The following is a 12,484-nucleotide window of genomic DNA, read 5'->3' as shown; positions in this document are numbered from 1 at the left end:
TCTCTTAATAAAGCTTTTAACCTGTCTACTGCTGATACTGTATTATAGATTTAATGAAGAGAGGGCTGGTTTCATGAGTACAGAGCAGCATCTGGAAGAAAAAGTGTCTGAGATGCATCATTCGTGTTTATTAAAGGGGGGTGCATTTTAAAGAAACCTTATAATAAATCATCTCCATTTCTAATAATGCTAATTTTGTAGAGGGTTTTGGAGGAGATTTTGTACAGGGCTTATTAAAAATGAAAAACTGCTTTCATTTGATTTAAAATGATAAAAAACACACTATTTTTCATAGTGTAAAAACTACAGGTCATGACAATGTTGTGGTACTTTGGCAGTGTGGATGTTTGCAGTAATATATGCAAACTTAGCCTCTGAATGCATTTCTAATCAAAGAGGAAGCATTCGTTAGCCAGCACAACCATACATCAGCCCATATTTAGTGACGAGAATTTTAAAAATATTTGAAGAATGTTAACACTGATATTTAAAGGAGAACTATTAAACAAGGTACACACTATGCAATAATCAGGCCTATCAGCAGACTTTTGGCTGCTCGGTCCAGGGCCAAATATTGTTCCAAAAGCAGTCGTTTCGGATAAATGTACCTGACTTGCTGCTGTCAAAAATAAATAGTCGATTTTGTGCACATTTTGAAGAGGAGGGGGCCCAGACAGAAAGACTGCACTGGGACCCCATCCTTTTTTTAATACACCCCTGGTACACACAATGCAATATATCGTCCATTCAGCCGTTGAACAATATATTGCATAGTGCATCTGTGTCTGTGTACAGACTGTCAAAGCCACATAATTGGCTGAGACAGAATCTGTTGAAATTAAAATCTGCACAACGCCATTTTGCGAATGGCAACAAGATGCCATTTTGCAAATGGCCACCCAGTGCCATTTTAGCAAATCTCACACAATATCAGTACATACGGCGATGTTATTATTTAGCATTGTGCGATTCCCACGCAATAGAACAATGTTAAAAGTCCTCATTATATAAATACATACATTTACTAAAACATATAATATGAACAATCCTGCAAAACACGTACCACGGTGTACTCCACAAACACGTAGACACACAACGCTAACTATTGTCTTTTCTTAATATCCTTACACTTACACATTGCACACTTACATAGGAAGGTTCCCTAGCATTAAGGTTAAAATCCAAAGTTTTATTCATTATTAATTACGTAATAAAGCAACTCTATTTAAGATCTCAGGTTTAGTACATGATAAGCAGACCGTGTTTGGTGCCATTCTGAACCACTGTTTATTTGCAGATTTCAGGTTCCATCGGCAAGGAAATCGCAACATGCGTCTGCAAATTATGGATCATTGAGAGTTAGGCATTGAAATGTACTCTGTAATGTAGCCAGTGTAGACTTGTTCTTCAGCGGGAAAACAGACACAAAGAACTGTTGGAGGCTGAACTATAACAATACAAGCTGACCTATGAACTGTATTGTAACAGAAGAAACAGGAAGAAGAACCAATGGGATTATGCCAACTTGTTCTATTGTATTGCCTATGTCTGCAAGGGTTTATATGCAAGCACCATGGATCTGTTAGTTAGTATCTTTCTTTGCTGTTGACGGAGGTTTCATAGTTGATGCCGGGAATCTGGATCCAGAGCACATGCGTATGTATTCGACTGTACCTTGTGCAGGGGCTGGCTGGCAACTTTTGGCCTGGGGGCAGACACAAGTAAGTGGCCCGATTTCTCCACCAGCGCATTGCAATGGAGAAAAGACACATAATAGCCTCTGTAAGTAAGGTGTGCCTAATGTGGGTATGCTTTAAATAATGTAGAGAGGTTTGCAGTGACAGCCAGATTAGAGAGCATCGCAGTGACTGCTATATAATGCAGAGAGGTTCGCAGGGACCATCAGATCAGGGAGTGTCGCAGTGACTGCCATATAATGCAGAGAGGTTCGCAGGGACCATCAGATCAGGGAGTGTCGCAGTGACTGCCATATAATGCAGATGTGCGCAGGGACGATCAGATCAGGGAGTGTCGCAGTGACTGCCATATAATGCAGAGAGGTTCGCAGGGACCATCAGATCAGGGAGTGTCGCAGTGACTGCCATATAATGCAGAGAGGTGCGCAGGGACGATCAGATCAGGGAGTGTCGCAGTGACTGCCATATAATGCAGAGAGGTTCGCAGGGGCCATCAGATCAGGGAGTGTCGCAATGACTGCCATATAATGCAGAGAGGTTCGCAGGGACCATCAGATTAGGGAGCATCACAGTGACTGCCATATAATGCAGAGAGGTTCGCAGAGAGCATCAGATCAGGGAGCGTTGTAATGGCTGCCAGATAACGCAGTAATCACCAGATTATGCAGAAATCATCAGTGACCCACATATAACACAGGTATTATGAATATACAGTAGCCCTCACACACAATAATACACCCCCCCTCCACATTCACACACATTATTACATCACCCCCAGCACCGACAGTATTAAAACACCCCATCCCCCAAAGATAAAAATAACTACAGCCCCCCATTGCATAAGTATTCCAACACCCCCCTTCCCTCTCAAATGTCATGTAAAGGAGACCACTCCCCCTTTTGCATGCACAACCACCTTTGGCTTGCGCAAAGTTTGCAGCACCGGGTGTCACCACACATAGTGACACCACTAGTATCAAGCAGTATAAAGCATACTTAACTACTCTCCCGGAACCTGTGGGAGACTCACGGTATTTCGAGGAGTCCTCCAGGCTCCTGGAAGAGAAGACAGTCCTCCCGCAGCCAGCCCACTCCCCAGGCAAGCAGGCAGTATCTGGAGAAAAATACGAGGAATCATAGGCCGGGGCCAATATGACACAATTCTATGATAATTGTGTTATTGTGGCCCGTCCCCTCTTCTAACCGCATTTTGCTGAGGGGGGAGGGGGGCTAATGATATCACTAGTCTGGCCCTTGCCCTACCCCCATCAGCTGCCAACTACATCTCCTCTCCAGGCTTCACCCTTAGAAAAGCATGTAAGAATGATGCAAAGAATGGAAAAGTGCAGAAGTTGCCCATAGCAACCAATTAGCTTTGAAGTAGCATTAATCAGTTCTATAAAATGATAGGTAGAAGCTGCTAATTGGTTAGTTCTTCACTTGTACACTTCACTATTTACACTGCTTGAAACATATCCCCTTATATTGCTTTGCCCTAACTTACCAACAAGGACTAGTACACAAATATAACTAGAATAGATATAGAATATTCAATGTACAGAATAATTGTAATTGTGTGCAGTTTTGAAACCTGGGGTTGCTCCTTGAATTTCTGGTTTGTTTGCAATGATTGCCAACACAGCTTAAAAAAAAAAACCTGACTGCAGTTGATTTATACTGTGTACCACTAGCACATTCCACCAATTCTTACAGTACATAAGGAAATCTCAGCAGGCTCTCAGGAAACTCAAAAACCTGGCACCGTTACCTAGAAGAACAACACTGAAATCCGTTCAAGCCAAGCAGCTCCCCTGCCGTCCGCCATGCGCACTGGGAAATGTAGTGCGCTGTGAAGAGATCTACAGCTGACGGTCCAGTCCTGGAACTACAGTTCCCAGAGAGCACCGAGCAAATCTGCTGCTGCTGCGTGCTGTTGTGGGACAGCTGATTTCTGAGTGCGGGGTAAGAGGTGTTATGTGTTCGTGCGGGGTGTTACAGGTGCTCCTTATATCAGTCTGTGCAGGGAGGAGTGTGGGAGTATTACCGTCTGCACCGGGGACAGGGGGCGCTGCTGCTTCCACTACAAAGTGCTGCGCAGCAAGTCTACATCAGCTGTAGGCCTAATGCAGTCAGAGCACACTATACTTTCCAGCTTCTGCAGCTGATGGGACTCATACAGATGTGTGAGGGTTTTGCTGTACGTGATCCTCAATAGCCATATATTCTCTCTCTCTCGGCACATGTGCTGGGGGTGCCTCTTTTGGTAATGCCCGTAGAAAGTCCAAATACATGTAGAGAACATCCATATATGGAAGCCAGGGCACTCATCACCAGGTTTCAGAAATATGATTCTGTGTTATTCGCACATGCAGAGATTCATGCCAATCAGTCATTCTACTGCCTGGTGACATCGGTCTTGTCAGACCTTTCTCAAGACTCCATTATATACAGTGGTGGCCAAAATTGCGGACACATTTTGAAATTTGAATGTTTATCAACTTCGAATGCTTATAAAAACTGTTTCACTTCACGCAGTGCAATTAGTCATATATCAAATGAAAGGAAATTTAATGCTGAATTCAACACAATAAACAGAGGTCAAATATTTGTATTACAAGGGAAGTTATGTCATAAAACAACACTTAGGGTGAAAATCCCTGTGTACTTATGATGTTACTGTCCTATCAGTATTTCGTTGGGTATCCTTTATTTTTCAAGACCGCAGCACAGCGACGTGATCCAGGATTGTGGTGTTAAGTGTAAAATGGTCTTTCGTATGCAGCAATTGCGAGAGAAGTTGGTGGGAATGGGACAACATCAGGAATATGAAAGTTTTGTTTACACTATCAGGAAACACAATCTATACAAAACAAAGCAGGAAAAGGCCGGAAAAAGTGCACAACAGCTGTTGATGATAGGAGAATAAAACGAATTTGCGTGAGGGACAGATGGATGTCATCTGCGGCCATTAGCAGTGACCTGAGTGCAACTGGTGTTTTTGTCAGTGCAAGAACGGAACGGAGAAGACTAACGGAGGTTGGCCTAAAAGGTAGGATTCTACGAAAAAAGCCATTGCTGAATAAAAAGTAGCAGCAGAAACGAATACAGTGGGCAAAAGAACACATTGCATGGACAGAAGGTCAGTGGAAACAAGTGATATGGAGTGACAAAACTAAGATATCGATATTTGGTAGTGATGGGGGAAAATATGTGAGACGTCGCATCAGGGAAGAGGTACATCCAGATTTTATTCAAGCAACAACAAAGAATCCTACAAGTGTTATGATCTGGGCATGTATGACAGCAGATGCAGTAGGGCTGCCTTTATGGCATAGATGGCACACTGAACAGCAGAAAGTACATTGACACCATCCTACAACCAAAACCTACCTTCTATCAGGGATCTTTTTCCAGATAATGCCCCATTTTTTTCCAGCAGGATTCAGCTCCTTGCCACACTGCACGGATATGCAAACAACGGTTTACGGAGAATGACATACAGGTGCTGGGATGGCCAGGAAACAGCCCAGACCTGAACCTCATAGAACATTTGTGGTTCTGTTTGAAAAAACTGGTACATTGAGGCGTCCATCCAATAAAAAACAATTAATTGAGGCTATAATTGTCTCATGGCACCACATAGAAAAGAAGGAAGAGCTCCAAACATTGGTTGGCTCAATGACACATCGCTGTGCTGCTGTCTTCAAAAATAGAGGCTACCCAACGAAATACTGATAGGACAGTAACATCATAAGTACACATGGAGTTTCACCCGAAGTGTTGTTTTCACTGCATAACTTCCCTTGTAATGCAAATATTTGACCTCTGCTTATTGTGTTGAATTCAGCATTAAATGTCCTTTCATTTTATATATGAATCATTGCACTGGATGAAGTGTAACAGTTTTTATAAGCATTCGAAGTTGAAAAACATTCAAATTTCAAAAAGTGTCCGCAATTTTGGCCACCACTGTGTGTACAGCAAAGCAGCAGCTCAACATGTCCAGAAAAAATAGAATATATAATTATATATACACATACATAATTGTGATTGTTATGTGTACAAATTATAGAAATGTATATATATTAATTGGGAATCAGACATCCATATTATAGAATAAATACCTATGCCTTTATTTTACAATCATTGCTGGGTGTGAGTTTGTTAAGCTCCCGGGATGAGTGCCCGGAGCTATTAAATTGCCTGCGCTGTAAACCCGCGACTAGCGGATTTCTGATTGCACCCTCCTGAGGTGTGAGCAGAAATCCATGCCATCTGGTTCCATGGGGCTAGTCACCGTGTTACTGGGTGCGGTAACAGCATTGCTCATGGCACTTAAGTTGGAAAATGCAGTTTACCATGACTAATGGGTCTATGTATTAATAATCATGGTACTGCTGCGATTACTAACGCCCCAACTCATCTTTAATGAAAACATACCGGCTATGTACTACCGGGAACTTGCAGGTACAGCAGTTGCGGTAACCGCTGTCCCCGCGAGTTATATCCCTGGCATTTAGGAGATTTCATTTACTAAAGTGAAATACTTCCCTGGGGGAGCTGACACTGCGCATGTGCACAGCGTCAGCTTCCTGGACTGGTCGGGGGCTGCGGGGAGCCCCCAAAGGCAAACAGCAATCTGAAGATGGTGTAAACTACCGTGGCTAAACTCCGAAAAGGAGTTTAGTACATAGTGGTTAGATTGTAGTCCCCGTTGATAATAATGGGGACTGCGATCTGAAGTGCTTGCAATGTGCCATTAGTACATAGGAGCAATACATAAAATTATGCAGAAACTGTAGTTTCTGCATAATTTTATGTAAAAAATGACTTGATACATAAACCCCTAAATCCCGGGCATTAGTCTCGGTAAACTGCATTTCTGCACTTAAGTGGGTTTACACAGCACGGAAAATTGAATAGCTTTGGGCACTCATTAGGGAGCAGAACAAACTCGCTCTGAATTGAATTCCCCCCATTTTGTTTGTCTAAAGTTAAAGTCTAATTAACAGGGACAGCTTGGTTAGAGTTATACTACACAACAGCACTGTGGTTCCAGTTTTAGGACAATTACCTTAAAAAAACAAATTCTAGGGAGTCAGATGACTGATTGTATTGTATACAAGAGTATCCTTTTTTTAGGCAAGCAGTATCCCATATACAGTAGGTAAGTGGATCAGCAACACCTATTTTATAGGGGTATTTTTCTGTAGCTGTGCAGTAGGAAAATTAATGGACCATCTAAATGTAATATACATGGCCCATTTAGGTTTACCTCCCAACTTTTATGCTCCATGAAGGGACGGAGCCTCTTGAAAATGTGGCGGAGCCTTGCGGAAACCCGTTTATGTCACTATAGGGGGCGTGCCCAGCACTCTCCGAGATGCTGGGCAGCCCCAGGCTCTCCTTACACTGGTGAATAGATGCGCACAGCATCTGTTCACCTTCTGCCCACCCGCTGCTCTGCTATGCTATGCAGAGCAGCGGTATGTGCTATCCCCAACTTCCCCCCCACCGCGAATAGTCCCAGACAGTTGGGAGGTATGCATTTAGGTGTGTTTTGCTTTTATTTAGGGTGGTGTCAGATGGGCGCTTCCTACAGCTGTTCTTCAAGCCAGGAAAAGCTGAATCTTTCCTGCAGTTGCACATAACAGGAGTTTCCTCTAATGAAGGTGTCAGAGCTACAGCATTTCAACAGCTGAAGTCCTCTATAGAACTTGCATGTGCCCAGTGCTGAGTATCACATGGGAGGGTTTTGCATCTTAAAAAAGCTGCATTGTTCTGGGTGGAAAAACTTGGCTTTCAAGCTAACTCAGTTGGCAGCACCCTCACATGCTTTTGATCATAGAAATCTTCCAAAATTAGTTTTTTAACACAAATGGGCATGATCTGCCTCTAAATTACAGTGTTGCCTACTTACTCCCTCCCTTTTGTAATGCAACCGCAACTTGCAAGTATATTCTTTTCTCAAATGTGCATTTATATGTGTTATTACAATTATATGATGACTGTTTGGGCATGTTTTAAGCTGACATTATAACAAAGGCAGTAGCACTGTACAATGAACTGATTTGGGCAATAGCAAAGGGTATTTCTTGCCTTTGTCAAACTGTACCTAAATGAAGAACTTGTGCACAAAGTTAAGTTTAGTACATTGATTAAGAAGTGTAACATGACCTCTATTTTTCATGGCGAGTTTAATTGGGATCACAATTCATTACAGAGCTTCCTTTGAGGACCTAGCCAAACAGCTGTCGGAGGTTAGGGCACTAGCGCAGTAAAGTAATGTCATGCATTCAGTTTGTCCCTATGAGAGCTGGAGATGATCCAAGTGGCATGCACCCCTTGGCACACAGAGCTAAAATGCTTTTTTCTTATTGTCTTAGAATGCATGTGTCTATTAATTTAATCTTATACAGAGGTCGTTAATGTATGGCATATGACACCTTGCATTTGCTCCCGGAATATTTACCTTTAAGGTACCACTCTATGTACTAATAATTTGGTGTCGTTTCTGCATAGTGTGGGGCTGATGTAGAGTTCACCCTACACCGGTTGTGTGAATTTGTGCTGTGCATGCTATAAAATGAGTGTATGCAACTGTGACTATGCATAACTGTACCCAATTTGGCGCTATTAGCCTGATGACCAGAGAGGCAAACTGGGATGTTTTAGGGTGATTTCAGTTAGGCAAAGCTCAGTGAGGGCAAATGAGCCCTGCAGACCAGCATGTCAGCTGGAGGCAGATTTGTTTGCACTAAGGATAATGCAGGTGTACATACACATTAATGACCATGACTAGCAGGTGCATACCCAGATTAAAAAGCTATTCTGCATATGGGTGAAAATATGCTATTTTTCCAAGCATATTTCTTTTGAATAACGTACACCCAATATTGCTCTGTTTCACCTACTTTACACGACTTCTCATACAGACTGGTGTGACTCCTTGTTATAATGCTGGTCACACTGTGAAAGCATTTATGCTATATTCATTTCTTATCTGGCCTGTGGGTGGTGCATTTCCTAAAGATCACAAAAGGAGCTGGACTGGACCAACATGCAAACATAGAGCTCAGAATGAATGTGCATTCTATATGCCAGGAGTGCTGCTATGGAACAACACGTTCCAGCATGCCCTGCCCCAGTTTTAGCATGCCGTAACCGCAAAACTGTGACACTGTGGAAAGTGGGATGTGTAGTTCCTAGTAGCTGGAGTGCCAAACTGTTATATGCTAATGTACTAACTGCACATGTAACTGGAAATATGCCTAATTAAATAAGTAATCAATAATTCATTTACAATATCTTATTTTTCATGCATATATTTGATGTGCAAAAGTTTACAGACTGCACATTTTGAATGAGTATCTAAAGCAGAAGGGGGCTTACATTTCCAACTACTCCCTTCAACATATAGATCTGGTTACTTTATGCAGGGCCGTAACTAGGGTAGTGCGGCCGGTCCATGTCACAGGGCACCGGACGGCAGGGGGCGCTGTTTGGGCCTGTCAATTTTCTGTTTATTATCATACTCACTTGTAGATTCCTATTATTTTATCCCCAGCATCTCCTGGTCTCCCCTATCTCTTCCCTGGCCCTTCCCCATGAAGCCATGGCCCTTTTTCGGTGTGTTATCTCCCTATTTAAAAAATTGGGTGGCGCCAATGCTCTTTCTGGCACAGGGCACCAAAAAGTCTAGTTACGGCTCTGACTTTATGCTTCTCTCAAAGTAAATGATTACAAAAAAAATAAAATGAATAAAAAAAATCACACACAATGGCTTTGAAATTTATTCTCCAGAATTTGTCATTTATTTACATTTTATTTCCTTACATTATAGAATAAAAATGGACCTATCTAGAAACTCTTAGCCCAAATTTGGCCGATTTAGCGCTCCCATGGTCGCAAGTGATATCGTGTGATTGGCTAATCACACCATATCGCATACAAGGCTGTACATATTAATGACGGACGGAACATACAATGTCTAGGGTGAAAGCACATCGACCTGAACATTGGCACAGTTGCTGGTCGAGCAGGTGTGTGCCCACCCTTACTACTGATCAACAGAAAATTTGCCGTATTGTCAAATACAATAATAACTCTATAAATATTTTTAGTAATTGAATAAAACTGACATTTATTGGTTACATATTTATTTACTCCCTTCTGTTAATGCTTAATAGAAGCTCCTAGTTCCAATTTGTAAGTCACCAAGAAGTATCAATTTAATTATTTATAGAGATATGGGTAGAGTCTTTATCGTATATTCTTCCTTTAATCAGTCCTCCATAAATTCAGTACTTTCTTTTAGTATGATTCAATTCCCATAGTCCTCCAGGATATATATAAAACAGGGAAGACAAAAAGAGAGGAATAAAAACGCAATATAGTGTAGTATATAATTTTCCAATTTAATGAAACAAGCAGAATAAAAAATCCAACCAAATTGTTTACATTGATGATTCTCAACAAACAAACAATATTGGTGTAGCAGCCTTGAGGAAGAGTATTTGTTACTCGAAACGCGTTGGAGGCTGGGATTTACCTGCTTTAAATCAGCGGAAACCTGGAACTGTGTGCAGCTGGCTAATCCAGAGGCTTAAAGGGAGAAGGGTGGTTGTCCAGAGATCTCCCGTACACACTCTCTTGAAGCACTAAATCTGGTGCCAAACACGGTACGGTTCCAATTTATACTTATTTGGATGATATTTCACTCTGGGTGATCCCAGAAAGTGTTTGTATGCTACACCAATATTGTTTGTTTGTTGAGAATCATCAATGAAAACAAGTTTTTGGGATTTTTTATTTTGCTTGTTTCATTAAATTGGAAAATAATATACTACACTATATTGCGTTTTTTTTTCCTCTCTTTTTGTCTTCCCTGTTTTATATATATCCTGGATGAACCACGAGATTTCCTGGCTAGGCCTGCCTAAACTGATGTACCTGTTCTGCGCTATCCTATATGCAATACCCTGCAAGATGTTACAGCAAATGCGGAGACTGATGCTGTCCTATGTGTGGAAGCGTAGAGCCCCCAGAATGGCCTATAGTCACATGGTTTGCTCTAGACAAAAGGGAGGTCTCACTCTCCCTGATCTGCTTAGGTACCATGAGGCAGCCCTCCTCTCCCAGTTATGTGATTGGTTTCTCCCCCCCACACGAAGTCTTGGGTAGACCTGGAACGTGCTCTTTTTCAAGGTTTTCCTTTACCGGACCTTTTGTGGTTGCCTAAACAACTACGCCCACAATCTCCATCACTTCCTAAGTCTGCCCTTGATACCCTAAAGATTTGGGATATTAAGCTCCCAACACATTTTAAGCTCACTCTCCCTACAAGGACAATATCTCTACAAGCATTAGACAAACCGCTTCCCAATCTTCATATGTTTTATTGGATGCAATTGGCTAATAAGTCCCTAGCAGAATTTTTTTCCCTGTCCTCTATTTGATCGTTCTCTGATTTATGTGCTAAATTTAAAGTGGGCCCATCAGCTTGGTTTTATTATCTTCAACTTGAACATTGGATAGTTCAATTAGATACTGGCCCCGCTACGTTTCAAACACCACCGGACCAAATTCTAAATAGAGTGTCTAGACCCTCCTCCCGTGGAGCCATATCCTTCTGGTATTTATTGCTGTCTCCCGCTGATCTGGTGACCAAATCTTCTGTTCAGATCCGTTGGGAAACTGACCTCCAATGTTCTTTTACCCTTAAACAATGGGAATCTATTAATTTGTCATCTTTCCCTATTCAAATGCACTATTCAAACTGAAATGCGTATTAAACTCAAATAGACTGTATTTGACACCTTCTAGATTATATGGGATATGGCCTACAGTCTCTAAATTTTGCTGGCGCCTTTGACACTCTGAAGGTACAATTTTTCGCTCTTTCTGGTTAGATGTATTTTCCCTTATAAAGGAAGTTCTTGGCTTACATTACCTCTAGATCCTTCCCTAGCCCTTTTACACTGGTATCCTCTCACTATTCCCAAATCTGCTAGTTAGGTCCTTGGTCATATTATAATTTCCGCTAGGGCTGCTATAGCCCAACATTGGAAGTCTTCTCCCCCCCCCCCCCATTTGCCAAAGTAATTACAAAAACACAATTTCATTTTGAAATGGATACTAGGGACGCTGCTTATTTTATAGCCCCATCCTCTCCTATTGTAAAACGGCATTGATGGCATATCTATGTTACTGATGGTAAAGGTGCGCCCTCTGCGAGACTTACCCCACTAACCCCGTCCTCTCCTTGTAATCTAAACAAACTCCCTTCAGGAGATTCAGATACCTAGTCTGTCTATCTGTAGTGAATTAGTATTGTGATAATTGTTTGATATATATGGATATCCTGTTATTTATTTATTTTTTTCTCTCTTGCCCCCTATGTCCCCCTCTCTTTTTTCTGTACCCCCATTTTTGATTATTGTCAATTAAAATGTATTGATGGGAAAAAAAAAAAGAAATACAAACCCTCCCTCACACCTGTAGTAACACATTGCCCTCACTCACCCCTGTAGTAACTTATTCTCCTCTCTCACTTCTGGAGTAACATTCCCCCCTCACCTCTGTAGTAATACATTACCCCCGCTCACTCCTGTAGAAACACACTCCACTCCCTCGCCCATGTGGTAACGCATTCCCTTCCTTCACCCCTGTAGTAAAATATTTGACATTCCCCTCCCTCACCTGTGTAGCAACACATTTTCCTCTATCACCTCTGTAGTAATACATTCCCTTCCCTCACTATTCAAATAGGGGAGCCATACCAACTG

At 41.9% G+C, this 12,484-nt stretch overlaps 1 protein-coding gene across 2 annotated transcripts in view; it reads left to right on the top strand.

The window, feature by feature from the left end:
* The first annotated feature begins 3,575 nt into the window (after window positions 1-3,575).
* CALCOCO1 (calcium binding and coiled-coil domain 1) overlaps window positions 3,576-12,484 on the top strand; it is a 68,096-nt gene continuing 59,187 nt past the window's right edge. For both annotated transcript variants that reach the window (XM_088469285.1, XM_088469284.1), the window contains exon 1: window positions 3,576-3,659. The gene's annotated coding sequence lies outside the window, so the exon portion shown is untranslated. The remainder of the gene's footprint in view (window positions 3,660-12,484) is intronic.

The sequence above is a fragment of the Taudactylus pleione genome, unplaced genomic scaffold (genome assembly GCF_031769625.1).
Source record: "Taudactylus pleione unplaced genomic scaffold, aTauple2 ptg000089l, whole genome shotgun sequence".
In the NCBI taxonomy this organism is placed as follows: domain Eukaryota; kingdom Metazoa; phylum Chordata; class Amphibia; order Anura; family Myobatrachidae; genus Taudactylus; species Taudactylus pleione.
Note: the sequence above shows the minus strand (reverse complement) of the source record. Positions and strands in the feature narration are given on the sequence as shown.